The sequence below is a fragment of the Bos indicus genome, chromosome 12, assembly GCF_029378745.1.
Source record: "Bos indicus isolate NIAB-ARS_2022 breed Sahiwal x Tharparkar chromosome 12, NIAB-ARS_B.indTharparkar_mat_pri_1.0, whole genome shotgun sequence".
Classification (NCBI taxonomy): domain Eukaryota; kingdom Metazoa; phylum Chordata; class Mammalia; order Artiodactyla; family Bovidae; genus Bos; species Bos indicus.
In genome coordinates, this window is record NC_091771.1 from 48,827,079 (window position 1) to 48,854,383 (window position 27,305).

Below are 27,305 nucleotides of genomic sequence, written 5' to 3' on the forward strand. Positions count from 1 at the left end.
TGGACTATTTAATGAAAGAATGTAAAAAAGAAAAAAAACAGATAACATTGGGAATACAAAAAAAGTTACATATGTGATACTAAAGAAATGTAATTATGTAGTATTAGGGAATATTACATTTTATCCCAAAGTAACAAATTTAAAAGCTCCCAAAGGAAATGTGTACATGTCAAGATCCAAAGATTACAGATACAGAGAACAGACTGGTGGTTACTAGAGGCTGAGTGTGGGGGTGGGCAAACGGGGAAAGGTGGTCAGAAAGTACAAACTCCAGTTATAGAATATGTAAGTCCTGAGGATGTAATGTTCCAAAGAACAGCAGAGAGAAATAAGAAACCCTTCCTCAGTCATCAGTGCAACGAAAGAGGAAAACAACAGAATGGGAAAGACTAGAGATCTCTTCAAGAAAATTAGAGTACCAGGGGAACATTTCATGCAAAGATGGGCTCAATAAAGGATAGAAATGGTATGGACCTAACAGAAGCAGAAGATATTAAGAAGAGGTGGCAAGAATACACAGAAGAACTGTACAAAAAAGATCTTCATGACCCAGATGATCACGATGGTGTGATCACTCACCTAGAACCAGACATCCTGGAATGTGAAGTCATGTGGGCCTTAGGAAGCATCACTACAAACAAAGCTAGTGGAGGTGATGGAATTCCAGTTGAGCTATTTCAAATCCTAAAAGATGATGCTGTGAAAGTGCCGCACTCAACATGCCAGCAAACTTGGAAAACTCAGCAGTGGCCACAGGACTGGAAAAAGTCAGTTTTCATTCCAATCCCAAAGAAAGGCAATGCCAAAGAATGCTCAAACTACTGCACAACTGCACTCATCTCACATGCTAATAGTTAATAGTAATGCTCAAAATTCTCCAAGCCAGGCTTCAAGAATACACAAACTGTGAACTTCCAGATGTTCAAGCTGGTTTTAGAAAAGGTAAAGGAACCAGAGATCAAATTGCCAAATCTGCTGGATCATTGAAAAGGCAAGAAAGTTCCAGAAAGATATCTATTTCTGCTTTATTGACTATGCCCAAGCCTTTGACTGTGTGGATCACAATAAACTGTGGAAAATTCTGAAAGAGATGGAAATACCAGACCACCTAACCTGCCTCTTGAGAAACATGTATGCAGGTCAGGAAGCAATAATTAGAACTGGACATGGAAAAACAGACTGGTTCCAAATCAGGAAAGGAGTTCGTCAAGGCTGTGTATTGTCATCCTGCTTATTTAACTTATATGCAGAGTACATCATGAGAAACGCTGGGCTGAAGCACAAGCTGGAATCAAGATTGCCGGGAGAAATATCAATAACCTCAGATATGCCGATGACACCACTCTTATGGCAGAAAGTGAAGAAGAATTAAAGAGCCTCTTGATGAAAGTGAAAGAGGAGAGTGAAAAAGTTGGCTTAAAACTCAACATTCAGAAAACTAAGATCATGGGCATCTAACCCCATCACTTCATGGCAAATAGATGGGTAAACAGAGGAAACAGCAACAGACTACTTTTTGGGCTCCAAAATCACTGCAGATGGTGATTGCAGCCATGAAATTAAAAGACGCTTGCTCCCCGGTAGAAAAGCTATGACCAACCTAGACAGCATATTAAAAAGCAGAGACATTACCTTGCCAACAAAGGTCTGTCTAGTCAAAGCTATGGTTTTTCCAGTAGTCATGTATGGATCTGAGAGCTGGACTATAAACAGAGCTGAGAGCCAAAGAACTGATGCTTTTCAACTGTGGTATTGGAGAAGACTCTTGAGAGTCCCTTGGACAGCAGGGAGATCAATCCAGTCCACCCTAAAGCAAATCAGTCCTGAAAATTCATTGGAAGGATTGATGCTGAACCTCAAATTCCAATACTTTGGCCACCTGATGTGAAGCAATGACTCATTGGTAAAAACCCTGATGTTGGAAAAATTGAAGGCGGGAGGAAAAGGGGCCGACAAAGGATGAGATGGTTGGATAGCATCACCAACTCAATGGAGATGAGTTTCAGTAAACTCCGCGAGTTGGTGATGGACAGGGAGGCCTGGTATGTGCAGTCCATGGGGTCGCAAAGAGTTGGACATGACTGAGCGACCGAACTGAACTGAAGCGAGTAAATCTTAAAGGTTCCCTTCACAAGAAAAAATAATTGTAACCATGTATGGTGACAGATGCAAACTAAGCTTACTGTGATAATCACTTACGTACATACAGACACACACACACACACACATCAAATCACTTGAAACTAATAAATGTAATATATGTCAATTGCATTTCAATATTAAATAGCTTTAAAGAGCAAATGGAAATTTTCATAGCCAAAACTTTGATACAAAAAGAAGCTGCAAACTTATTAATGGACAAATAAACAGAAGAAACTGGAAAAAAAAGATCACATATCTACCACTGAGGGGTGGTGAGGGAAAGGCTATGGTTCACACTGGAGTATCACCCTTTAAAAGCGTTCCAATTACAGTTCATGGAAAAACATGAATATTTTCTAAGTTAATTTTTGTGGGTACATAAATTATTATACAAAACTCTGATTCAGAACCAAGAAAAATACTATAGATGTATACCACAGTGTGAATATAGTTGTATATATTCTAAATATCTTTCCTAGATATCAAATAGAATCAAGTTGCACAAAAGTAAAAAATTATTTTTTAAAAGCGTTTGCTCCCTAATGCAAGAATAGGTCAATACTGCTGCTGCTGCTGCTACGTCACTTCAGTCGTGTCCGACTCTGTAAATCCTAAATCCTCCAATGCATTGTAACAGTCAACTAAAGAAGAAAAAATTTTCCACTACTATATTTTATACATACACACACAGTTTAGTGGGTATTACCAAAGTAAAAGAAAACAATGAATGACATCAAAGCAAACTGAAGCTACACAGGTAAAGAAAGAAAATGCTTATGTGAGATGAATCCTCTCCAAATTCATTGACACCAAAAATTTAAGTCACAAGGTAACTAGGTGAACTGGGTTCAGTTCATAGGACTGCCTCTTCATAGAGAAACAGTAGGAATTGCCTTCGGCCATGATAACGGAAAAAGAGTGAACAGTCATAAAAGCCGATAAGAAACAGAAAACAGAAGGATGGTTACCAAGGTCCCATAAGAGAGGGTAATAGAGAGTTTCTGTTAGATGGGTACAGAGCTTCAGTTTTGCAAGATGAAAATGTTTGAGATGTGCAGCATAACTGGAGGAGGAAATGGAAACCCACTCCAGTATCCTTGCCTGGAAAATCCCCATGGGCAGAGGAGCCTGGCAGGCTACAGGCCATGGGGTCATAAGAGCCAGACACGACTGAGCGACTAAGCATGCAGCATAACAATGTGAATACAGTTGACATTACTGAACTGTGCGTTTAAAAATAGTTAAAATGATAAATCTTGTTACTTTTTTTTAACTTCAATTGCAAATTGTCTTTTAATTTTTAAGCAGTAGGAAACCACCAGAAACATAATAAATGTTTAACAGCTGAATGTGAGCTAACAAAGTCACTTAGTATCAGAAAGACCCAGATGCAAGGATACTCCACAACCACTCACCTACTCTTCTGCAGAATCCTCCACCAGGTGCTAACACAAAAGACTAGAAAAAGAACAGACCTAAGAAAGCCACCCTTGGAAGTGATGACATACAGGTAGAGATCAGCTAATACCACTGGGGCACAATCATAAAAACTGGCCTCATTCCAGTCTCTGATATCAAATTAAGCAAAAGCCATCTGCCACAGAAAAGACGACAGTAAATACTCCTGCTCCCTCCAGGAAAAAGTGGACTACTGCTAGAGGAGGAAGTTCCCTGCCACTGGGAAACTTTTTCCAGGTTCAAAGAATAGCAGCTGTTGGGCGAGAGATAGAAGTCATGAACACAACTGCTCTGCACTGAACACTAGATTAAAACTCAACTGGTTCTGAAATAAGGGAAGAAACCCACACAAGCTCAGAATTCTACAGTGATGTAAATAACATATCAGCCATAACTGATACAGAACTCGTAGGCACAAAAACCTACCACAAAGAGAAAGGGATACACATGCAAACAAAATCTCAGCTCAGATTCAGTCATCCAGGCCAGACCAAAACTGTAGCTGGTATGGGGAAACTGAGACCCCCACATACTTATCCATTCACAACTTCACCCAGACTGCTGCCAAAGTGAAAGTGAAAATCACTCAGTTGTGTCCAACTCTGCAACCCATGCAACTGCAGTCCATGGAATTCTCCAAGCCAGAATACTGGAGTGGGTAGCCTTTCCCTTCTCCAGGGGATCTTCCCAATCCAGATGGAACCTAGGTCTACCACATTACAGGTGGATTCTTTACCAGCTGAGCCACAAGGGAAGCCCAAGAATACTGAAGTGGGTAGCCTATCCCTTCTCCAGTGGATCTTCCCGACCCAGGAATTGAACCAGGGTCTCCTGCATTGCAGGTGGATTCTTTACCAACTGAGCTATGAGGGATGCCCTAGACTACTGGCAAGACAGAGGCAAAAAGCCCAGAAAATGATCCCTTGTGTCACCGGAGTTCAGAACTGGTGGAAAGTTGAGGGTATACCAGAACACTGAGAAGAAAAACCCACTCCATGTCTCACAGAAGTCACCAGGTAAAGCAATGCATTCCAGCAGGACCTTGAAGTCTCTGGTCATATGACTGTTCACTAGCAACAACAAAGCAGTGAATCAACACATCAACTGAACAAAATAACTCACTCCCCATCAACAGACAGTAACACCTCGCAGAACAAGAGGCATATCCATGTCTGAGCATAATATTTACCTCACCCTGTACTCTTGTTTTACATAATGTCATGCAACCAATCAAAAATTACAAGACACCAAAACAAAGCAAGGAAAGATAATGTCAAGGGATAAAGCTATCACCATAATCAGACCCTGAGATGGCAGAGATGTTGAAACTATCAAAGAAGTTTTATAATTAAACTATTTTTAAAATAGTTTTATAACATGTATAAGTAAAAATATTAAGAAAATAAACAATGAGAGAGGAAAAAATGGTGGTATAACACTGAGATTCTGACATCATACAGGAAATGTGAAAACTTAATGATGCATACTGTAAACCCTAAAGTAACCACACATAAAAAATATAAAACAAAGAGCTGCAACTAATAAGCCAACAAAGGAGATAAAACAGAATATTAAAAAAATTATCAAGTCTAAAGAAGACAAAACAGGGATAAGAACAAAGAACAGGAGGGACAAATAGAAAACAAACAGCAAGGTAGTAGAGAAACCCAATCACATCAAAATGTTTAATGCAAATGAGCAAATTATTCCAAATAAAAGTTGAAAGCAGTAACACTTTATCAGATGTTCTCTACAAAAGAAAAACGGGGATATTACATGACAATGTAGGGGTCAATTCACAGAGAAAACGTAACAATCCTAAAAGTATTTGCACCTGAAAACAGATCTTCAAAATACATAAACAAAAGCTTACAGAACTGCAAAGAGTTAGAATACAATTAAAACTCTTCAGAACAAGAAGATAGAAAGATCAGTTAACAATATAGAAGACTGAAAGGACGTTCACCAACTTTACAAACTGACACAGACCTAATAGACATTCATAGACTCCACAACCCAACAACACAGGATCCACTATTTACTACACGTCACCTTCACTAATACAGACCACATTCTGAGCCATAAAACAAATCTCAACAAATTTCTAAAGACTCAAAATCATACATACTCTGAAAAACATGGAATTAAACTAGAAACCAATATCAGAAAGATATCTCTTAAAAAAAAAAAAAAAACCCTGTGGAATTTTTATTGACTGAGAAAAGAGATATATTACCTTAAATATGGTTCTGATACAATGGACTGGATATGCATCTGAAAATAATTAAAACTGGACCCCCCATCATCCCCTCTTTTATACCATACATACAACTAAACCTTCCCAATGGACTAAAGATGAAAGTCGAATGAAAAATTAAACCTAAGTATAGATTATAGGTCTACTTTATCAGTGGATAAAGTCTTTTAAAAACATGAGACAAAAACAGGAAACCAGAGAAACACAGAAAAAAAGATATTAAAATTTAAAATGTTACATACCAAAAGCTACTTCTTAAACAGACAAGAGACAAAAGATGAGTTTTTGGAAAAATATTATCTGCAATGCAGGTATCAGACAAAAGGTTAACCGGCATAATATATAAGTAACTCCCACAAAAGGACAATAACCAAATAGAAAAATGAACAAGGAATAAAGGGCGACTCTTAGAATAAGAATTCCAATTACCTACACACATAGGAAAAATTGTTCCAGATCACTAGAAACCAGGAAATAATAAATGAAGGAAAGTGTCAACTTTGGCTGATGGAGTTTTAGGAAATGGGTATTTCCCTGCTTTGCTGGTAAAAAACCTTTCCTCAAAGTAATGTGGCAACATTTTGAATTAATAATCTCACCCTGGTAATCAATACCATAGGTCTGTAATACATTTATTACAATATTGGTTTTAATGGCAAAAACTGGAAACAAAGTATTGCCCATTAGTAAATTATCAGTTAAAAAGACTATACAACCATCCCTTAGAATATAGGCAACAGTTTTGTTTTGCTTTTAACAGGTTAGAGTTGTTGCAGCTAAGTGGGAGGATTTCCCTTAGGCAGTACTACATGAAAAAAAGGTCTCCAAAAAAAAACCTTTTTTCTAAGTGTGACCAAAAAACCATGTGTACATATGTGTTTGTAACACGGATATGGAGATAAATATGAAGACACATAATAGTTCTAATGACAAGAGTTACGGGGGAATATAATCCTACTGTTGGCTACAGGAAGAAGGGAAGCTAAGTAAAAAAGAGAGAAAGGAGTTCACTGTAAAAATGAAATTTAGTGATCTCTTGGTTCTTTTGGTAGCATATTGTTTAGCCTCCGTGTGTTTGTGTTTTTTACTGTTTTTTCAGTGGAAGCAACCTAAATGTCCATCAATAGATGAATGGATAATGAAGATGTGGTACATATATACAATGAAATACTACTCAGTCATAAAAAGGAACACAATTGGGCAATTTGTAGTGATGCAGATGGGCCTAGAGTCTCTCATACACAGTGAAGTCAGAACAAGAAAAACAAATACTGTCTACTAATGTATATATATGAAATCTAGAAAAATGGTACCGATGAACCTATTTGCAAGACAGGAATAGACACACAGACATAGACAGCAGAAGTGTGGACACAGTCAGGGAAGGAGAGGGTGGGAGAAACTGGAAGAACAGGGTTGACATATATACACCACCAGGTTTAAAATAGATAGCTAGAGGGAAGCGACTGTATAGCCCAGGGAGGCCAGCTAGGTTTCCTGTGGCGACTTAGAAGGGTGGAAAGGGGGCGGTGGGAGGGAGGCTCAAGAGGAAGAGGGCGTATGTATACATATAGCTGGTTCACTCTGTTATACAGCAGAAACCAACACAACACTGTAAAGTAATTATACTCCAAAAATAAAATAAAAACAAAAAAAGTGGATGAAACAAAATGAACAGCAATGCCTTAAAAGATAAGGAGGGAGGGGCAGGTTTAAAACAAAATAAATTTGTCCCTACTGAGTAGATGGTACACAATAGTAATAAAAATTTTAGTCAATTGCAATGAATGAAATGTGATTAAATGCTGGATAAAAAAAAACTGTAAAAGACATTTTTGGACAATTGGAGAAGTTGAATATAGACTGGATATTAGGTGACATTATGGAGTTACTGTTTTCTGAGATGTAATAATAGTATCACAATTTTATAAGAGAATGTCCTCATTCCTAACAGAGCATGCTGATGGTGTAACAGGAGAAAAAAATGAACAAGTGGACATTTACCGTATTTCATTGTATCCACTGATTATAAGATGTACCATTACTGTGTAATAACTAAGACAAAAATGCTATTGATAAAAATACTACATGCTTTCAAAATATACAAAATAAAATGAAGTTTAAAGTCTCCACACTCATGCACCTACTTTTAACAAAGAGATATATTTGTAAACACTGCTCAACAAGTGAATTTCTACAAAGCTTATTTCCTATAGAGCTGAAGTGGTAATCCTTCAAAAAACTAGTCAAAAAGAAAGAATTCACACTTAGATACCATAAATATCTAGCTTTGAGTTGGTTGTAAACATTAAAGAATATCTTTAAAATGTATATAAACATTTTACGTGTAATAAATGTGCAATATACAGTTTTTGAAAAAAGAAAAAACTTAGAAAATCACGTTTAAATGGAAAAAAAGGTTTTCTGCTAAGATTAAAAGTACTTAAAAGAGACTAAAACAGAAACCTAAGATTCTCCAGGGTATTATTTTTAGGCACATAAAAGATCTACACGAAGAAAATAAACTGAAGCAGGATACACTAGCATGGCCCTTCCTTTGGATTCAGCTGTGCTTTCTATTTTCCCCAATCCACCTATACATTAGGACAAAGCCCGTGTTTTATTTATCTAACTATTCTCAGCACCTAGTATCACCCCTGATATGAACCACCTCCCTAACTTTCTTCAGAATATGAATGCATTCCTAGTCTCGTCTAAGATTAACTGGGCTGATCTATCCAAGCTGTTATATATGGAGTTTGATATACTCCTTAAAAATGCTTCAGAAGGAGATAAAAATTCAACCAATTATACCCAATTATACTCAGTGAATAGCCCATCTAAGCTAAACATTAGCAGCAGCACCTCTATATACAATGTAGACTACCCAAATGTCCACTGGTTAAAACTAAAATCAAGTAGGAAGACAGCAATGGAATGAAATGGAAATAAATTATCTTACTGGTACTGGAAATCAAGGTTCTAGTTTTTACTTGGCTGTCTTCAAGCTATTTTATATTCATAATCTTATTTTACAGGATTGTAAGGATGAAACTAAAACCACTTTATGAACCCCAAAGCACTAAGCAAATTTTTTGCTGGCCCCTACTTCTCAGGTATTCTACTAAACTGTCTTAATTACAAAGCTACTTATACATATAACACAACTGCTTCTGCCTAGAGCCTTGGTATAGTCCCAATATACTCAATAGACGGCTCAGTGTACAATAAAAATTCCATCAATGCTCTTTATAGACTCATTAAGAGTTCATTTGTTTCTTATTATATGATCTCTCAAAATGAAGTATTTCATGTGTTTGCTTAAGTGTCCTGTATTTATACCTACAGCAGAAAAGCTAATGCACATTCCACAGAAGAGCCCTCTTCAGATATTCAACCACTCTAACAAAGTTCCTTTCTAAATATCCCTTCAACTGGCTCTAATCTTCTGTAAAACTGATCAGTTTTAAAGCTTTCCCTTTCATTGATCTTAGGTAGAAAAAAAGATTTTATACTTATATGTTAAGGCTTTTAGTCAAGGCTAAAATTCCCATCGTTTATAAATAAAATATATATCAAACCTCTTCAGCAATATGAAAAAAAATTTCATTAGACAGCTTCATATAAACTGTATTTTTTTAACTTTATTAATCAACCATCATTATTATTTTTATTATCCAAATAAACCTTCTCTAAATTCATTGTAACATGGGTGGGGAGGGAGGTAGAAGGGGGGTTCAGGATGGGGGGACACATGTACACCCATGGCTGATTGACGTCGATGTACAACAAAAACCACCACAATATTAGCCACCAATTAAAATAAATAAACTTTTTTTTAATTTCAAGAAATAATAATAAATAATGAATCAAAAAAAAATTCATTGTTAACACTGTGTGCATACTAGCCAAGCATATCCCAGGATCTATTTTTTGGAAAAGAAAACTTTCTGGTAATACAGCAAATAGAGGTTCGCCAAAACACCAAAAGCCATCAGCTCTAAAAGATAACAGAAAAGGAGGTGTGAAATCACCATAGATGCCAAAACAGCTCTCCTCTGGCAGGTTTGCTTTTTCTTTTCTATAAAGTAAACATTTTCCATGAAGGACTTTTGCCACATATCCACTAAAAACTTGAAACCTTTGATTTCCCAAATTGGAGCAATTTTTCTCCCCTACATTTTGTTGAAACATCTTAGAGCACTTGATCCATGTATCACAAATTACCCTGAATTATAATTATCTGCATAAGCCTTACCTCCCTCACTTGATTTTCAAGCAATTGATGATGTCCTACCCACTTTCATACATAAATCCAGACACATGGTAGGAGCTAAATAAGCATAAGTCACATGAGTAAGTAAGGCATTTTTAACATGGATAATACATTTTTAGTACTTTTATTATGTCTCTGACTTTAATAGCTTTCAGTTCAGTTCAGTCGCTCAGTCGTGTCCAACTCCTTGTGACCCCACGAACCACAGCACACTAAGCCTCCCTGTCCATCACCAACTCCCGGAGTCCACCCAAACTCATGTCCATTGAGTCGATGATGCCATCCAACCATCTCAACCTCTGTTGTCCCCGTCTCCTCCTGCTTTCAGCTTTTATCAAATACGAAATGCATACTGGCCAGAATTTCTTGGTCTACTATTAACATTATGGAACATTCTATAGAGTTGCCTTCTAAAATAATTTCTTTGGATTGTCTCCATTTGTTTTAGTACATACATCAGCAAACACAGAATTGGCTTCTACACTGAAGTAGATATTCTAGTAAATGTATTCTAGTAAAAGTATATCAACTTAATCTACAAGTAAAATAAAACAGCCTCTAAAGACAACATCTATTTGTCTAAGACTCCCATTTTTGTGCTCTAATTCTCTACAGTAAGACTAACTGGAATAGCATATTTAATACTGAAGGGAGATAGGGATAACACAGAAGATAGTTCAAAGGTTTTTCAGTCTTCAAATCTCTGCTTAAAGCTAACTGGCTATTGCCAATGAAGACATGACTCAGAAAATCAGTTTCCACATCTATAAAACAGAAACCATAATATCATGCATACATACTCAATGAATATTTAATAAACAAAGGAAGGAAGCTCATGTTTCTAATATAAATGTACTCCGACAAACTTGTACAAAACTCAAATATGTATAAGTTAAGGGTTTAGACTGACATTTTAAAGGACACCCTTTCCCAAAGGAATATTACAAAATCTGTAATTATACACAATCTTTTAAATGGCATTATTAAAAACAGATGCATAGCATTTTGTATGTTCTATCATATTTTTTTTTTTTTTTTTTTTTACAATTTATTAGCTTACCTCCATTAAACATTTTCAATAAAGATTCACCAATTTTCAGCACACCTAATGATTTCTTTGTCTCAACTGGGCTTCTCTTCATAAGCAGAAAAAAAAAAATTCAGGAAAATATAGTGACTTGGGAAATGGTTAAAAGAAGTGAATATATTTATTAGAGATGAAAAGGCACAAATAAGAAATGACCATGATATCTGACACTTAGCTACTGAAAGGACAGTCACAGCGACTGACACTTGGTTCGGTCTTCTCACAACCTGAAGCAGGAATTTCATTTTCCCTTTTTTCTACTCAGTTTGTTAATGAAAGGCAAAGAGCAGCAACATTCTCAAATTTGAAATTATTATCACAAACAGCAAAATCATGGCTGGCAGGAGGGGGCAGACTACTACTTGGCAGACAGCCCCGTCTTACAAGAGCTAAAAGATGCCTCCATGAACTGATGTTCCTAAGTCAAAATCCACTGTACAAAAGGCAGTTTAGGGGTCTCCACATGTAGTATTCCAAGTGGCAATTATCTGAAAGTCAACTATACATGCCTGGTTACTAAAAAGTACATATTAAGTAACCTAAGACTGGAAAAGCACAGTGCCTAATTTCTGCATTGTAGCAGTCGCACACTACAGAGCGGTTATTTTGCCAACAGCTGCCTTTAAGAGAGGAATCAATATACTGGAAGAGATTAAAGTTTTTTTCTTCCAGTTTTATTGAGATATAATTGATATATAACACTGTAGAAATTTAAAGTGTAACATATATCATAAAATGATTACCACAGTAAATTTAGTAAACATCCCACATTTCATATAAATACAAAACTATAAGAAAATTCTGTGATGTGGTAGGAACTTAGGATTTACTCTTAACAACTTTTGTATATAACATACATCAGTGTTGATTGTATTTAATATGTTGCATGTTACATCCCTAGAACTACTAATCTTATAATTGGAAGTTGGTACCTTTTGAGCAGACTAATATTTACTGAGCACTAAATATGCCAAAGAACTGATGCTTTCGAACTGCAGAGCTAGAGAAGACTCCTGACATCCTTGGACAGCAAGGAGATCAAACCAGTCAATCCTCAAAGAAATCAACACTGAATATTCACTGGAAGGACTGATGCTGAAGCTCCTAGACTTTGGCAACCTGATGAGAAGAGCCGACTCATTGAAAAAAAAAAAAAAGATCCTGATGCAAGGAAAGACTGAGGGCAGGAGGAGAAGGGGAGACAGAGAATGAGAGGGACGGACGGCATCAATGACTCACTGGACATGAGTCTTGAGTAAACTCCAGGAGATAGTGAAGGACAGGGAAGCCTGGCATGCTGTAGTCCACAGGGTTGCAAAGAGTCAGACGCGATTTAGTGACAACTACAACAAAATACGTACAAGGTTCTACATATTGGAGGTTTTGCAGGCATTACCACAATTTTGACCCTCAAAAACATCCCACAATGTTGACATTACATATTCTTGTTTTTGTTTTTATCAATGAGTGAACTAAGACGTGAAGAACCAACCTGCCCACATAGATGGCTAGAAACTGGGTTGCTTAAGGTTTTCAATTCAGCATTAGTTAACTCCACTACGAGGAGGAAAAAGTTCAGAAAAATGCAGTGAACTGTGGAATGGCTAACAGAGGTGAATACATTTACTGGAAATGAAAAGATATAGATAGGAAATGACCATGATATTTGGCACTTGGTTACTAAAAGGACAGTCATATGGACAGTTCTCAATTAGTTTCTTTAGTAAGTACTTTTTTAGCACTATATGATCAGTCACTATGTTCGAAGCCAAGAAAGGAACTATGAAGAAGATTCATTTCCTGCTCTCAAGGGGCTTATTACTGGGAAGCGACAAGACAAATCAAGGAGCAATTACATCAGAAGGAATATCGTATGCTATGGAGCCAGAGATTACAGCCTAGAACCCAGTGTATTCTACAAGCAAGAGATGATAAATGATGTTTATCACAGAAAGTGATGTTTACAGTGATAGTTGTAACATGAACAGGAGGTGGGCAAGGTGTATGTGTGACACAGAAAGAGTTATATTGATGAGCTACTTTTGAGTCTAAGAGCAAAGAGTGTGAAAAAACTTGTGTTTCTTAATTAGAGAAAATGTAGCCGGTGAAAAACTATGTAAATTATTATTGCTCTTAATTTTCTCCAAAATGTGTGTGTTTAAAAAAAGTACACACGGCAGAAAAATGTGCACAGATAAAAGAAAATGTGTGGCAGTATATTTTCAAATACCCATTTAAGATCCCCATCACTACCTTTCTTTATTGTGCATATGCTGTATTGCAACAATGTTTGAGTCTAACCAAGAGACTCAACCATAAATCAGACATAGCTTAATCAACAGAATCCTGGCTTAACTGGGGATCTGCAGTTCAATAGATGGTTCTAAATTATAGTACAACAGCACAAATTTAATGATTCCATTAAAAAAAAAAAAACTAAGGGCATTTCTAATGACCAGCTGATAGAGGTTTCAGTTCACTCACTGAAGAAGTAGCCCGGAGGTTTATAATCTCTAAATAATCCTTGTTGATCTTTATTTTCAATTTTTTATAAATGATCACAGAAACTATTTTCATGTATCTTCCTTTGAAAAAGCTCAGATGCTTCACCTGCATTATATAAATATTAACAGTCAGTAACTTTTATATCAGCTACATAGAAACTTTTTAAGAGTGACTTTCTCAAGGTCATAGAGCAAATCTCTGGTGAGACAGGAATGGAATTCATGACCTTTGACTGCCAGAAGTTTTCTACCCACACTCGGAAATTCCTTCTCCATAAGTGTAATTTATATGCTCACTTTGAGGGACTGGAAAGTTCGTCCCTTTTAGGGCAGGGGATGGGGGCTGGGGAGGGAGAGATTTTTCTGTCAAATCACTTGTCACACAGTTCCTGAGGTTTATACAGTGATTTTTACCTACACTATTTCGTCTTACCCTCACCACCACCCTGTAAACTTGCATGCTGTCTTTCCCATTTTACAGGCTTGAAAGAGTTAAAAAATGTAATCAAGGTCATCCAGAGTTAGTAACTGAGAGAGCAACACTCAAGCTGCAGTATCTCTGCCACTTAAATCAGTCCTGATTCCAGGATGTATAATCTGAGCAGACACCCAATTCTGAAATGAATGAAGGTTTCCTTTACAGTTATTTATCTGGTGCTTTATAATCATTTACCTTCCTTGTCATTTAAGTCAGTTGCTTTGTTTTCTTTGGGGCAGGGTTGTTTTCATGTTTTGTTATAAGTTGGCTCGTTAAACTTAAGCGAAAGTAGTATCCCCCAATATAGAATTTGAAAAAACAAAACAAAGTTTGCCTGTTTTTCTTTTTTTATATATAAGTGGGAAGAGGGCTTTTTACCATAATTCGTGGTCATAATATATACAGTTTATATATGGGGTATATACCAATATAACTAGAGAATATAAAAACTCACATTCATAAATATAAATACTATATATATACATATATATACATATGTACGTACCTAAAATAGACTACAGTTATATATACTACATATATACACATCATGCCAGCAATTATTGTGAAAAGCCATATATATATACGGTGAATGGAGCATATAAAACACAATTCCTGGATGTGAAGGGCAGCAAATTGTAACAGTGGCAGCTTCTATTGCCTCTGATGGGGGTGGGAAAACTTTCTCAAAGCTCTATAATTTTTTCATCTTCTACACAGCAATAAAGCAGCAAGGGCTTTCTACTGCTCCATCTGTACCTAAACAGCAATGCTGTTTGGACCAGCCCCAAAACTGCTTTTAATAAATATTCAAAAATATACACCATCAAATGAGCCACAGAAGAAAAGTATGACTTTGAGTTAAAAAAAAAAAAAAAAGACAGAAGAAAGACCATCTCTGAGAATTCTGGGTATCCTGTAATCTACTGACAGACCAAAACAAATTTTTATGGGGCAACAGGACTACTCAAGTAGCCACTTTTATGACAATAAACACCCTAAACCGAAAAATCCTTTTGTAACATAATTACTGAGAATATATAGAGAAAGTAACCATTTAATCCACAGCATGTGTTCCCTACCGCAAAAACTCAAAAGCTGACATCAGATGGGGTGTGGCCGGTCTAGGCCCTGACAATGAATTCTGGCCAGCTGAAGTCAGACAGATCTCTGGAAGGGCTTGGGACCTAGAAACCAAGCAGGTCTCACAGAGCCTAAGGCTACTGCCCTTCTGGGCACAGGGGAAGGCCCATCTGTTTACTTGCGTTTTGATTTTGAGAGCCCTGGTTGTGGTAGATGAGTTAAGGCTGTGGTTATAGGGTGCTGCCAGTGATTTAATCTTAATATTTTTACTCTTACATTTTGTCCATACTTAGGATGGAAAGGCGCACGTAATTTGTCGGCTGAAAAAACAAACATAAATTTTAAAATGGAAAATAAATGAACACTGGGCAAAAATACAGAAATTTCCACTATAGTACCCTATGGGATTTTCAAAATGTAAATAAATGATAAAGGTAAGCCACAGCAACCTATTTTAGGAATTATTTACAAAAATGAAAGTTGTGTTCTTAAAAAAAAAAGATAATCATGGTGTAAATTCTGAACAAAACTCTTCTGGAATATTTAGCTCGTGTTCATTAATCAACATGGAAGCACAAGTAAGAAAAGTTATTCAAAGAAAGAATAACTTTTCAAATAAGTTTGTGCCATTTCTAGTGGATTACAAACTATTTTGCATTAATACATGATTAAATCATCTACCGCTAGATTTATGAAGTTGACACGAAGATAACTGTTACTCTCATGATATAAAGAAACCATTTGACACCCCCCAATTTAATGTGATTAACCTCATGTTAATTTGCATAAACATGAAATTCCACACATTCCATGTTGTACCACCATGAAAATGTCCAAGACGTTTACACGCTCATCTAGCTAGCAGTATCACTTCACTGTTCAAGATACTCAACACTCCAGATTAACCAACACGGGCCTGAGTTCAAAATGCTGCCATACAGGCCTAAAGGCCTAACCCCTTATGTCATCTTAGAAAACACACCTGCATTTAAGACTAAATTATTTCATTACGTTGATAGCAGCCTGCTTCAGGATATGACATCTAAGACCCACTCTGAGTCTGCCGAAGAGAATGTTTACCTTTCCCAGGAGGCTGGGAAGTAATTCCCCAGGAACATATATTTTTTTTAAATGACCAGAACACTAACACTATTACATGCCTGATGGGTGCTCTTTGGAAAGACTGTCAAGCATCCTGATTTGTTTTTCCCTCGGCCTGGGGAAAGAGTGCTTCAGTGTTTGCAGTCCCTCCCTTTCTGTACACACATAGGCTGCAGCTGTAGTAAACAAGCACCAGCCAAGAGTTGCTAAGGTCAAGGTCTCAAATGCTATACCAGGACCAATTTTCTACCAAAGGACATTCAGCTGTGGCAAAGGAATTTTCAGAAGAAAAATATATATATTAAACGGCCATTAGTGCAACCATTTTCATTCAGTAAATAGTCATTCAAAGCATTCCAAAATAAAGTTTTAACTGACAGAAGTTTCTTTTAAATATGTTTAAATACTAATGTTTCAGTTAGTAGTGAAACTACTGAATAACTGAAATCTTTCAAAAATACAAAGAAACCCCTCAAGGATGTTTCTTTATTTCCCACAGCGATAATACAATTTTAGGGCATAAATTATTACAATGTTCTGTGAAACCATCCCAACTTTTACCAGCTTCAGTATATTTCATAGAAGGTAAAATAATAAACCCCTTTCCTATTTACATTACAGATTCCTGTCAATTCTGGTATGCTCAAAACTCTTTCCCCCCAACTCAAAGGAGTTTCAGTTCAGTTCAGTTCAGTTTAAGCTACTCCAATTGACCAGGCTGCAGCCATAAAGATACAACTTATGCAACCGAATGTTTGTCCTTCAACATCTCATTTCCAAGCTGCTAAAGTTAAACATTTTCTAGCCTAAAAGTATACCCCTTTATCATAACCCATTTCTATGTGGTTTTTAAAAATGTAAACAACATCTGAATGAGGTTTACAAATAGCACTACCAGCCTATTTTATTTTTTAGGTGAGGGGTCACTGTTTTTGCTCAATGCCAATTTCAAAAAGCCTTTCTTAGAAGAAGGAATACACCCAGCCTTCGAAGCAACCACTCCTATTCCCCCATCACAAGCTGCTGCCCGTTAAAAATCACCAAATTCATTTCAAGACATTTACTTAGCTGAACAACTCTATCCTCCAGTAGGAAGAGGGCATGCAGGCGTCTAGGTGGATTTGCAGAATGACGTCCGTTGATTGGCAGATGTCTACCGAAGCCACTAGATGCACATGCACTAAATGTAAATAGAGCGGCTCCTCTCCCTGGTGTTTCAGGGAAACTGAGAGAATATTAAAGCTGATTTAAAACAAAACATCCGAGGGCTCGGCTGAGGATCCTATTAGCCAGTGGAATTGCCTAAAACAATCCATACAGCGCGACACTTAAACCATCTGTACAGTTAAATTAGAGAGCTGACAATATTAACCACGCAAACTGTTTATCCAGATTACACATTCCGTTGTACTAATACTCTCTAACTCAACACAGTCAGCTTTTACCAGCTGAATTAAGGCTATTACTATTAAAGTATGCAAAACTCGAAGCGCAGGGTGAAGGGGGCTGGGAAGCTGCAGGGCATGTAACAAAGGAATTGGTACTTTTTCCAAGCTTTTGCCCCAAATGCACTTCGAAACTGAACTGTTGAGTGCACCCCACCCTTTTCCCCAAAGATGAAAGTTTTCAAAGTTCTAATAGGCAGTTCTCTGCCCAAGAAAAGCAGGACTGACTCGCCCCGTAGGGGAGCATCTAACGCGAACACCAACTAATGTCGCGGAGGTCAAGTACGAGTCCTCCTCTAAAGGCAAGAAGTGGCTCCCAGGCCGGCTCCGCGGGCTTCCCGCCCGGGTGGCCCTGCAAAGTTGCCCCTTGTCAACTCCGGCCAGGTCCCCCGTAATTGAAAATAACAGCCTCGGGTCAGCCCCCCGGCTACTTCCGCGGACCAGGCACTGTAGCAAGTGACAGTTACACATCATTACGACCAGAGACAATAATGAATGTGGCACCAGGACCACTATTCATGCCAGCAGTGTCATCTCCGCTTTAACCCCTTCCCCTCCGCTCTCTCCAATGCACACCCACAGCCCACACGGCCCGGTGGGGCAGCTCATCACCCAACTCGCTCTATTCCTGGGGGCAAACTACTTCCACAAGCTCCCCCGCACCCCCAATTCAGCCCTGGTGTTTTATTTCCCATCCTTGGCAACTGTCAGGCAAACACTGCAAACAACAATTCCACTAGGGATAGAAAAATATTGCTTAATTCACGCTACTTGGTAAGTTCTTTAAAAAAAAAAAAATGGGGTGGGGGGGGGAGAGAAACCTCCTTTCTTTACGAATCCAACCGACGCTACTTGCTTTGCAAAAGCGTCGCCCTCCCTCTCGCCCCCACGCCGCCCCGCTTCCCAACACTTTCCCCCTTTAAGAACACAGACCAACCAAAATGATTTAACTTGAGCAGATGACAGAAGAAAAATAAAACACGTTAAGAGACTACGGTCTGATCTGGGATGGCACCAGGAAAAAAAAAAAAAAAAAAAGAGGAGGGGGTTGTTTATTTTGATAAGAAACAGAATCGGCACAGACCTGAACAGAAGCTGCAGAGCAGGAGAAATTGTTTTCTTTCCCTCACCCAGAGTCCCCCTCTCTCTCCCTTTCTCTCGCTCTCACACGCGCGCGCGCACACACTCACGCTCACACACACACACACGGCGTCACCCGCGCACACTCACACGCACACTCGCACACGCACGGGTAGAGCCTCTCAGCTGCTCTCTGCAGTTCTCAGGAAATGAATGGGGGGCAACCCAGGGAACTGTTGTACTTGCAAATGACTTACCCGGATCACATGATGCGCTAAATGTAGGGTGGGCCGGTGGGTGGAGGCTGCCGAGACGCGAGCCCGGGTCTAGCGTGGGGAGCCTCGCCAGGCCCGCATCGAATTACCCCGGGGCCCAGCCGAGGGGGTTGCAAGACGCCGCTTCTCCTCCCTTGCAGCCCGCAGCTCAGGAAACCGGAGAGGCGCGGGGGGTGGGGTGGGGTGGGGTGGGGTAGGGCGGGGTAGGGTGGGGTGAGTTGGGGGGGCGGGTGGTGAAAACACCAAACCCCCAAACAAAAGAGCTCCGGGTCCTCCTCCCCAGAAACAAAGCCCCGCCGCTGCGGGCGAGCCCCGGGGTGGGGCCGAGGGCGGGGGCGGCGGCGGGGAGGGGCTCGCTCAGCAGGCGCTAAGTCGCTTTATTGCCATAAAATGGGGCCCCCCGAGCCGCTCCGCCCGAGGATTAGGAGGCGGGCTCTGAGTGTGATGGTTGAAATCTCCTGTGGGAAACTAACCCCTCCCCGCTCGCAGAGGTAGAAGGCAACACCCACTGCCCGGCCCTCGCCTGGCCGCCCGGGCCGCCGGCTTGGGGGGTGGGTCCGCGGAGCCTCCACCCCGCCCCACCCCGCCCCACCCCTGCCCCCGCCCCCCGGCCTCGGCCGCGCTTCGCGATCACCTGCACCACCTTGCTGCGGCACCCAAAATAACCCACACATGGCCAACACCGCCTTGGGAGCCGCGGGGCGCGGGGGGCCCGCGGGAGGAACCCCCGATTTCAACTCCTCGGGAGCGGACTCGCGCGGAGCCGCCAGAAAGTCCCCTCTTTTGTGCCAGATCCCGCTAGGCTGCCTTAGGAAGGGAATTTGGAGACAAATAAAGCGCGGAACCCGCTCGGCCCACCCCTCCTCCGCCCTCGCCGGTCCCCTCCCGCCCGGGTGGAAACGTGCGGGGAGGGGGCCGGGTGCCCGAGCCGTCCCCGCGTCTCACCCACCAGCTAACTTGGAAAGGTGTGGGCGGAGCCGGCTCCAGCGGCCGGCGGCGGCTCGGGACCGCTCGCGGGGACCGCCCCCGTGGCTCCGGGCATCGCCCGCGCCGGGCAACAATGGGGTCCCGGCCGGGGCAGCCCGGGCGGGCGGTGCCCTGGGCGCGGGGGCGCACGCGAAGGTGGGGCGCGTGCAGGGCCAGTTGCGGAAGACGGTGGGGAAATCATTGTTTGGGTTCTCGAGCGACGCACGTTGCGGGCGAGGCGGGGGCGTCCTCCCGCCCAGCGCTTCACCTTGGCGGGATGAATGGGGGCGAGGCGGAGCCGCACGCCCAGTTCCGGACCCCCGGGAGATGGGATACCCGCCCTCGCTCGGAATTTGGGCAGGAAGTGGGAGCTGTAAATACCGGCCAAGGGGCTGCGGGAGAGCGGAGTCCGGCCCTCCCCGCCCCGCGCCCCAGAAGGGAGCCCCGAGAAGCGAGCGGCCCGGAGCTGAGTCCTCGACGCCCTTCCCGAGGGTCCCTCCCTCCCCGCTTCCGCGCCCCGGGGAGCGGATCGACGCGATTCTGGGGCGGGAGAGAGAGGAGGCGGGCAGCGCGGCCCGGTGCTCCCGCGGCGGCTGGGAGGGCGCGGGGTCAGCGCGGCGGAGAAGGGTCGGCGGGGGCAGGGCGGCGAGCGGACGGAAGCGGGCGCGCTGGGAGCAGAGCGGGCGCGGTGGCGATCGCGTGCGCCACTTTCTTGCAAAGCTGGGTAAGCGCGCTGGGGCGCCGGGTGGCCGGACACCCCGGCACGGCGCCCCTGAGCCCGCCCTGCGTGGGAAACCACTTCGGCAGTGGGAAGGCCTCGAAGGGGAAGTTTATATTAAGGAAAGAAAGATTTGCAAATGTGGCACGAAGTAGGGGTGGGAAGAGAAACGAGACAGAGGCCGAGAAACAGGAAATGAGAGCGAAAGGACGCATTCTAGCCAGGAAAAAGCCCAGTTCTACATTTCGTGTGGCGGTTTTCCAAACACTTCTAGAGGCCCTGTGTGCGTTATTCATGAAAACAAAGGCAGCGCACTGCCTGGTTGTGTTCCATGCCTCCTGCCTCCTCCTGTATGTGAGGATTAGGCAAGGTGGTCCGGCCCGGACGATGATTCCACAGCCCCCTTCTGATTCTCCAGTGGGCCTGCGTCTGAGACACATGAGAGGAGGGGGTCTGTCCCGGTCTTAGGATTTCCAAGAGCCAATAAGTGAAAGTGGCCGAATAATTGTGCCCGAGTCCTTGAGCGAAGTATCGTTAGACTAGGAAAGCATCGGGAGCAGGAAGGTGATGGAAGACCACATTCTTAGACGTGGATGCGGCCAGGGAATCAGGAACCCCCCAAAGGAAAATGGAACCTGGGAGCTGAGGGGCGCTCCTTGGGGCGGGGTCTCTTCCGGGGAAAGCAGGCCAGGACCCCACACCCTAGCTTGATCCTGAACTCTGGGTAAACAGCCCTTTACATTCCTCTGCATCTGGATAAAGACATCGTCAAAAGACAAGTTTGAAAACCAATAGAACATCAACAGACACACAGTATTTAAACGGAAAATTTGGCTCTACTAGAAATAGTGTAAAGTTTTCCTCTAGGTGGGGCAGGGAGAGGAGGTGAGTTTAAGAGTGGAAGGATGCTATAAGAAATTATGTCATCGTGGCACTCCTTGTACTAGCAGTTCTTGCTCTGTGAGGGCTGCACTGACCATAAATATATTCTCGAGCAAGTGCTTCTGCACTTGGAAACACATTCCATAACTGCATTTCCTACCTACGGCTCCAGCTGTGGACATGCTAATAGAATGATGGAAGATAGAAAATAACATAGAAGGATCCACACCAGAGAGATAAGAAAAATACAGATAGGTCAAGGTTAATATTTAGAATATATGTAATGTGGTTAAAAGAGGAAAGTATACCAAGTATTAGGGGGAAGAAAAATAGCAGATTTTGTTAAATTGAAGTAAGAAAGAATACAAATGTTAAATTAAGGCAACTCCCCAGATATAAAAAGGAAACAGTTTAAGAGGGAGGATCACTTCATTGTGGGCTGGGAGTGGAAGAATGAAAGCAATGAGAGAATAAAGAAGCAGGATATTTTGGGAGTTAGAGTGCTGGAGACAATTATATGTGAGTGTGTCTGTGTATAGGCGTACATTTCCAATTCATTTCATGTCATTCCATCTCCTACAGAACTTGGATTTAAACAAAGTGAAACCGTTAGTCGCTAAGTCATGTCCGAATCTTCAACTCCCCAGACTAGCCCACCAGCCTCCTTTGCCCATGGAATTATCCAGGCAAGAATACCAGAGTGGGTTGCCATTCCCTTCTCCAAGGGATCTTCCTAATCCAGGGATTTAAACCAGGTCTCCTGCATTGCAGGCGGATTCTTTACTGTCTGAGCTACCAGGGAAGCCAAACTAAGGTGTAAATAACAGAGGGAAGGTAAGAAACAGGTCCACATACCCTGGCAAAAATGTGTGCACATCTTTGTCTTTAGTCCCTTCTTTATTTCCATGTGTATTTGGGGATGTGAAAAGTCAGAAAATGTAAAGATGACAAAATTATTTTGTCAATGTATAATTCTGTCTGCATGAAAGAATGTGTTGAAATTATAGAATCAAATTTCAGTGTTGAAAGTATATGTAAAATGCCAATTCTTTATGATACTTAATTCTGTTTAAAACCCAGATGACTTGGATCAAACATGTTTCCCTAACTTTTTATACTTCATTTATTTAGTCTTTAGTATTGCAAATACCTGGAGAAGGCAATGGCACCCCACTCTTGCCTGGAAAATCCCATGGACGGAGGAGCCTGGTAGGCTCCAGTCCATGGGGTCGCTAAGAGACAGGCACGACTGAGCGACTTCACTTTCACTTTTCACTTTCATGCATTGGCGAAGGCAATGGCAACCCACTCCAGTGTTCTTGCCTGGAGAATCCCAGGGACAGAGGAGCCTGGTGGGCTGCCGTCTGTGGGGTCACACAGAGTCGGACATGACTGAAGCGACTTAGCAGCAGCAGCAGCATTGCAAATACCAGAAGAATGATTTAAAGATGATGAAAGGGAACTTTTGTGGTAACCCAGTGGTTAAGACTCCACCTTGCCATGCAGGGAACAAGGGTTCGATCTTTGGCCAACGAACTAAGATCCAACAAGCTCTGGAGCAACCAGGCGGGCACTGAACCCAGGCGCTCCCGAGAGTGGATGCATCACAACCAAGATCCTGCGTGCTGAAACTAAGACCCATGCAACCAAATAAATATTTTTAAAACTGTTTGAAAGAGGATGAAGGTTGAAATTCTGACTTTTTTATACACATATCCTATACAAATATTGGATTTCTTTTCCCTAACATATTGGTCAGGAAAAGAACAAGAACAAAAACAACCATAACAAAAAACCATTCACATGCATCCTCAAAGCAAATATACCTAATTCAATGTAAATACGTGGCTAAATTTACAACTAGAGATTTTAAATTGTTACCGCAAATGCTACCTACGCAGAAACTTTTTGCCAGATCCTATACTTCCCCAGTTGTGCTACTCTTTGAAAGATTAGTATCAGTGATGGAAAATCTTGTATCATATTAAGAGTATCACCTGTCCCATAGCCTGACTTGTCTAAGGTGATGACTATACTCAGTATCTGTGTACATGTAAAGTTCTTAAGCCGTTGGCTCAGTGTTGTCAAAGACTGTGTGGGTGATTTAACACTAATATAATTTTAGGCCAGGGGTTGGTGGGCATGAAGTCCATTTTCAGAAGTAAAAGTTGTGTTGAAGGATGAGAACTGACTTGAAATGAAAATAAAAGTGATTCTCAGAGCTTTAAATAAGTTAAAGAATATAATCCTGATTTTTTCCTAAAGCCTTAAGTGAATATGTGCTATTGAGTTTTCAGTGCCTGGTTTGTTTTTCTTATGTCAATTTTGCCAATAATGCACAGCAAAGGGAAATTTTCCTGTTTAAGTATGAGAAAGGGTTGTGAAAGCCTTACTACAAAAACAAAAAGCTGGTAATATGGTAAACAACATGTTTCAATTTGAGTGAGAGGCTATTTAGAAATAGGGGGGACATGACGTTCAAAACTTTGTTTTGTTGTACTCAATATAGTTTTGGTCATTTTAGCTTTAAAATCTTCCTCGCATCCTTACATGTGTCTCTTCTTTTCCACCGTTCCTTCAGAGTCACTTTCATTCACATCTCCCCCTGCCCACATTCCCACATGTCCTCCCTCAACTCTGAATTTCTGGTCCATTTCTCCTCTTATACAGCAAAACCTTAATTATTGCATACCTATATTTAAAAATCCTAAAGTGGCAAAAATTAGTTTCAATTCAATACAGTGATACTCAAAAGCCCCACTTGGCTTTTGATCTCATACTTCCGTTCCAGCCCATGTGGACATCTTGTAACGCCCCATCCTTCCTGGATGCTTTCACTCTCAGTGAAGGTGAAGGTGTTAGTGGCTCAGTCCTGTCTGACTCTTTTGCAGCCCCATGGACTGTAGCCTGCCAGGCTCCTCTGTCCATGGAATTCTCCAGGCCAGAATACTGGAGTGGGTAGCCCTTGCCTTCTCCAGGGTATATTCCAGACCCAGGGATCAAATCCAGGTCTCCTGCACTGCAGACATATTTTTTACTGGCTGGGCCACCAGGGAAGCCCTTTACTCAATAGCCCCCTCTTTTTCCTCCTGTGGAATACTCCCAAAATGATGCCTTGACGCCCCATACACATATGTGCATCTCCATCATCAAAAAAATCATCTCTCCCTTCTTTCAGCTTCTAAAAAAAAAAAATGATTCATTTATATATTTTTGGCTGCACTGGGTCTTCATTGCTGCACTCAGACTTTCTCTAGTTGTGGGCTTAGTTTCTCCGAGGCATGTGGGATCTTACCAGACCAGGGATCAAACTTAAGAAACTTGCATTGCAAGGCAGATTCTTAACCACTGGACCACAAGGGAAGCCCCTGAGCTTTTTTTTTTTTTTTTTTTTTGGTATAATGGAAAGAATGCCTCAGCCATTGACCAGATGGTTTTTTATCCTTTTTCTGAATTTCAATTTTTCTACCTATTTAAGTAATATTTCCCTCACACTGAAGGATTAACATTTATTACTGGACCAATTAACATGCTTACTTGAACCAATGTGAGGTATGCCTGAGCAGGCATCCAGCAAATGTCAGTTCCCTCACTTATTCTTAAGGCACTTACATCTTTCTGCTTCCATTAAATTTTGTTGGCTCCCCTATCACAGGTAACCCTTTGAGGACAAGCTGCTGCTGCTGTTAAGTCGCTTCAGTCATGTCCGACTCTGTGCAACCCCATAGACAGCAGCCCGCCAGGCTCCCCCGTCCCTGGGAATCTCCAGGCAAGAACACTGGAGTGGGTTGCCATTTCCTTCACCAATGCATGAAAGTGAAAAGTGAAAGGGAAGTTGCTGAGTCATGTCCGACTCTTAGTGACCCCACGGACTGCAGCCTACCAGGCTTCTCAGTCTATGGGATTTTCCAGGCAAGAGTACTGGAGTGGGGTGCCATTGCCTTCTCCTTTGAGGACAAGAGCTACATCTAAACCATTTATTTAGCCTCTTTTCACACTAGTTTGCATGTAGTAGATAATTAACGGGGCTTTTCAGCTGATGGCACCCCACTCCAGTACTCTTGCCTGGAAAATCCCATAGACTGAGAAGCCTGGTAGGCTCCAGTCCATGGGGTCGCAAAGAGTCGAACACAACTGAGCGACTTCACTTCACTTCACTTCAGCTGATTCTAGTGGTAAAGAACCAGCCTACTAATTCAGGAGATGCAAACGATATGGATTCGATCCCTGGGCTGGGAACATCTCCTGGAGGAGGAAATCGCAACCCACTCCAGTATTCTTGCCTGGAGAAGCCCATGGAAAGAAGAGCCTGGTGGACTATGGTCCATAGGGTGGCAAGGAGTCAGACACACTGAAACGACCTAGCATGCACACATGCACAGGTAATTAATGAGTGCTAGTTGAATCTATTAAATAATTACTAAAATTAGAATGACATCACTAAAATATAATACAGCAGAAAACCTGAGTTTCCATTTGTGTGCATATATTAAAAATAAATTCTGGCATGTGTTGATAAATACCTTTTGATCATTAATTGTAGCAACTTTCTTCTAAAAGTTTATACATAAAGGCATATATTAGCTTTGAAGAATTTTAACCTAATTTTACTGTCCCTATCATATTTAATCATTTCAAAATTATCTAATCAACTCTAATTTTTGTTTTATTAGAATTATACTGTATTGAATGAAAACTCAATTTTTCAATACGAGAGAGGAAATTCACAGCAAATTTGTTTTTTAAAATGGCACTTCACAAGTTTTTCGGTTGCAAACATTGGAGTTATAATTTTGTGATAGACATAGTATACAGTTTTAAATATAGCAAGTTGATGGTGGGGTTGATGGCAACCTCTGGGAGGGCTTGCACCAGGGGCCAGCTTCTAGGACTGCTGCTGCCAGGGCCCCCATCCCGGCGGCAAGCCACTACCAATCCTTGCCTCCATGGGAGACCCTCCAACACTAGCAGGGGACACAATGTGATCCCTGGTCTGGGAAGATCCCACATGCGGCAAAACAACTAAGCCCCTGCCCCACAACTACTGAGCGCGTATACTGCACTTAAGCCTGGGCACCCTAGAGCTTGTGGACCACAACAAAACAACCCACGGCAGTGAGAAGCCCATGCACCACAATTAGAGAGTCGTCCTGATTCACTGCAACTAGAGAAAGCACACCTGCAGAAGTGACAACCCAGCACAGCCCAAAAAGTAAAAGTAAATAAAAATAAATAAATATAACAAATTAAGGCTTATCAGGTTTGAACTATAGCTATCCTTGGCTTTTAAAATTTTACAAATGAAAACTGTACCCCCATGAATCAGTTTACTTCAGCTAATGTGTAGATGGTTTACAGAATACCACTTTAATTTCATGCTGAATGCAAAGGACTAGCCTCAGTATTTTAAGCATATGAAGATGGGCTTAGATAAAACTAATGAATAACAATAACACAATGTACAATTAAAATGCTCTGGATGAAGTTCTATCTGTTTGGAAATACTGGAGAGAAGGTTGCACTTAAAAGATGAGTAGGATATTTTTTTTTCTTAAC

General features: G+C 41.1%; 1 protein-coding gene across 6 annotated transcripts in view; it reads right to left on the reverse strand.

Annotated features, from left to right (window-relative positions):
- Positions 1 to 27,305, reverse strand: part of KLF12 (KLF transcription factor 12) — a 567,887-nt gene that overhangs the window by 509,067 nt on the left and 31,515 nt on the right. The window contains exon 1 of one of the 6 annotated variants that reach the window (XM_070800621.1): positions 19,166 to 19,713. The exons of 2 other annotated variants lie outside the window; for them this stretch is intronic. The gene's annotated coding sequence lies outside the window, so the exon portion shown is untranslated. Of the gene's footprint in view, positions 1 to 18,912; positions 19,714 to 27,305 lie in introns of those variants that run through there. 3 more of the 6 variants (XM_070800620.1, XM_070800613.1, XM_070800614.1) reach the window with 3 other exon arrangements.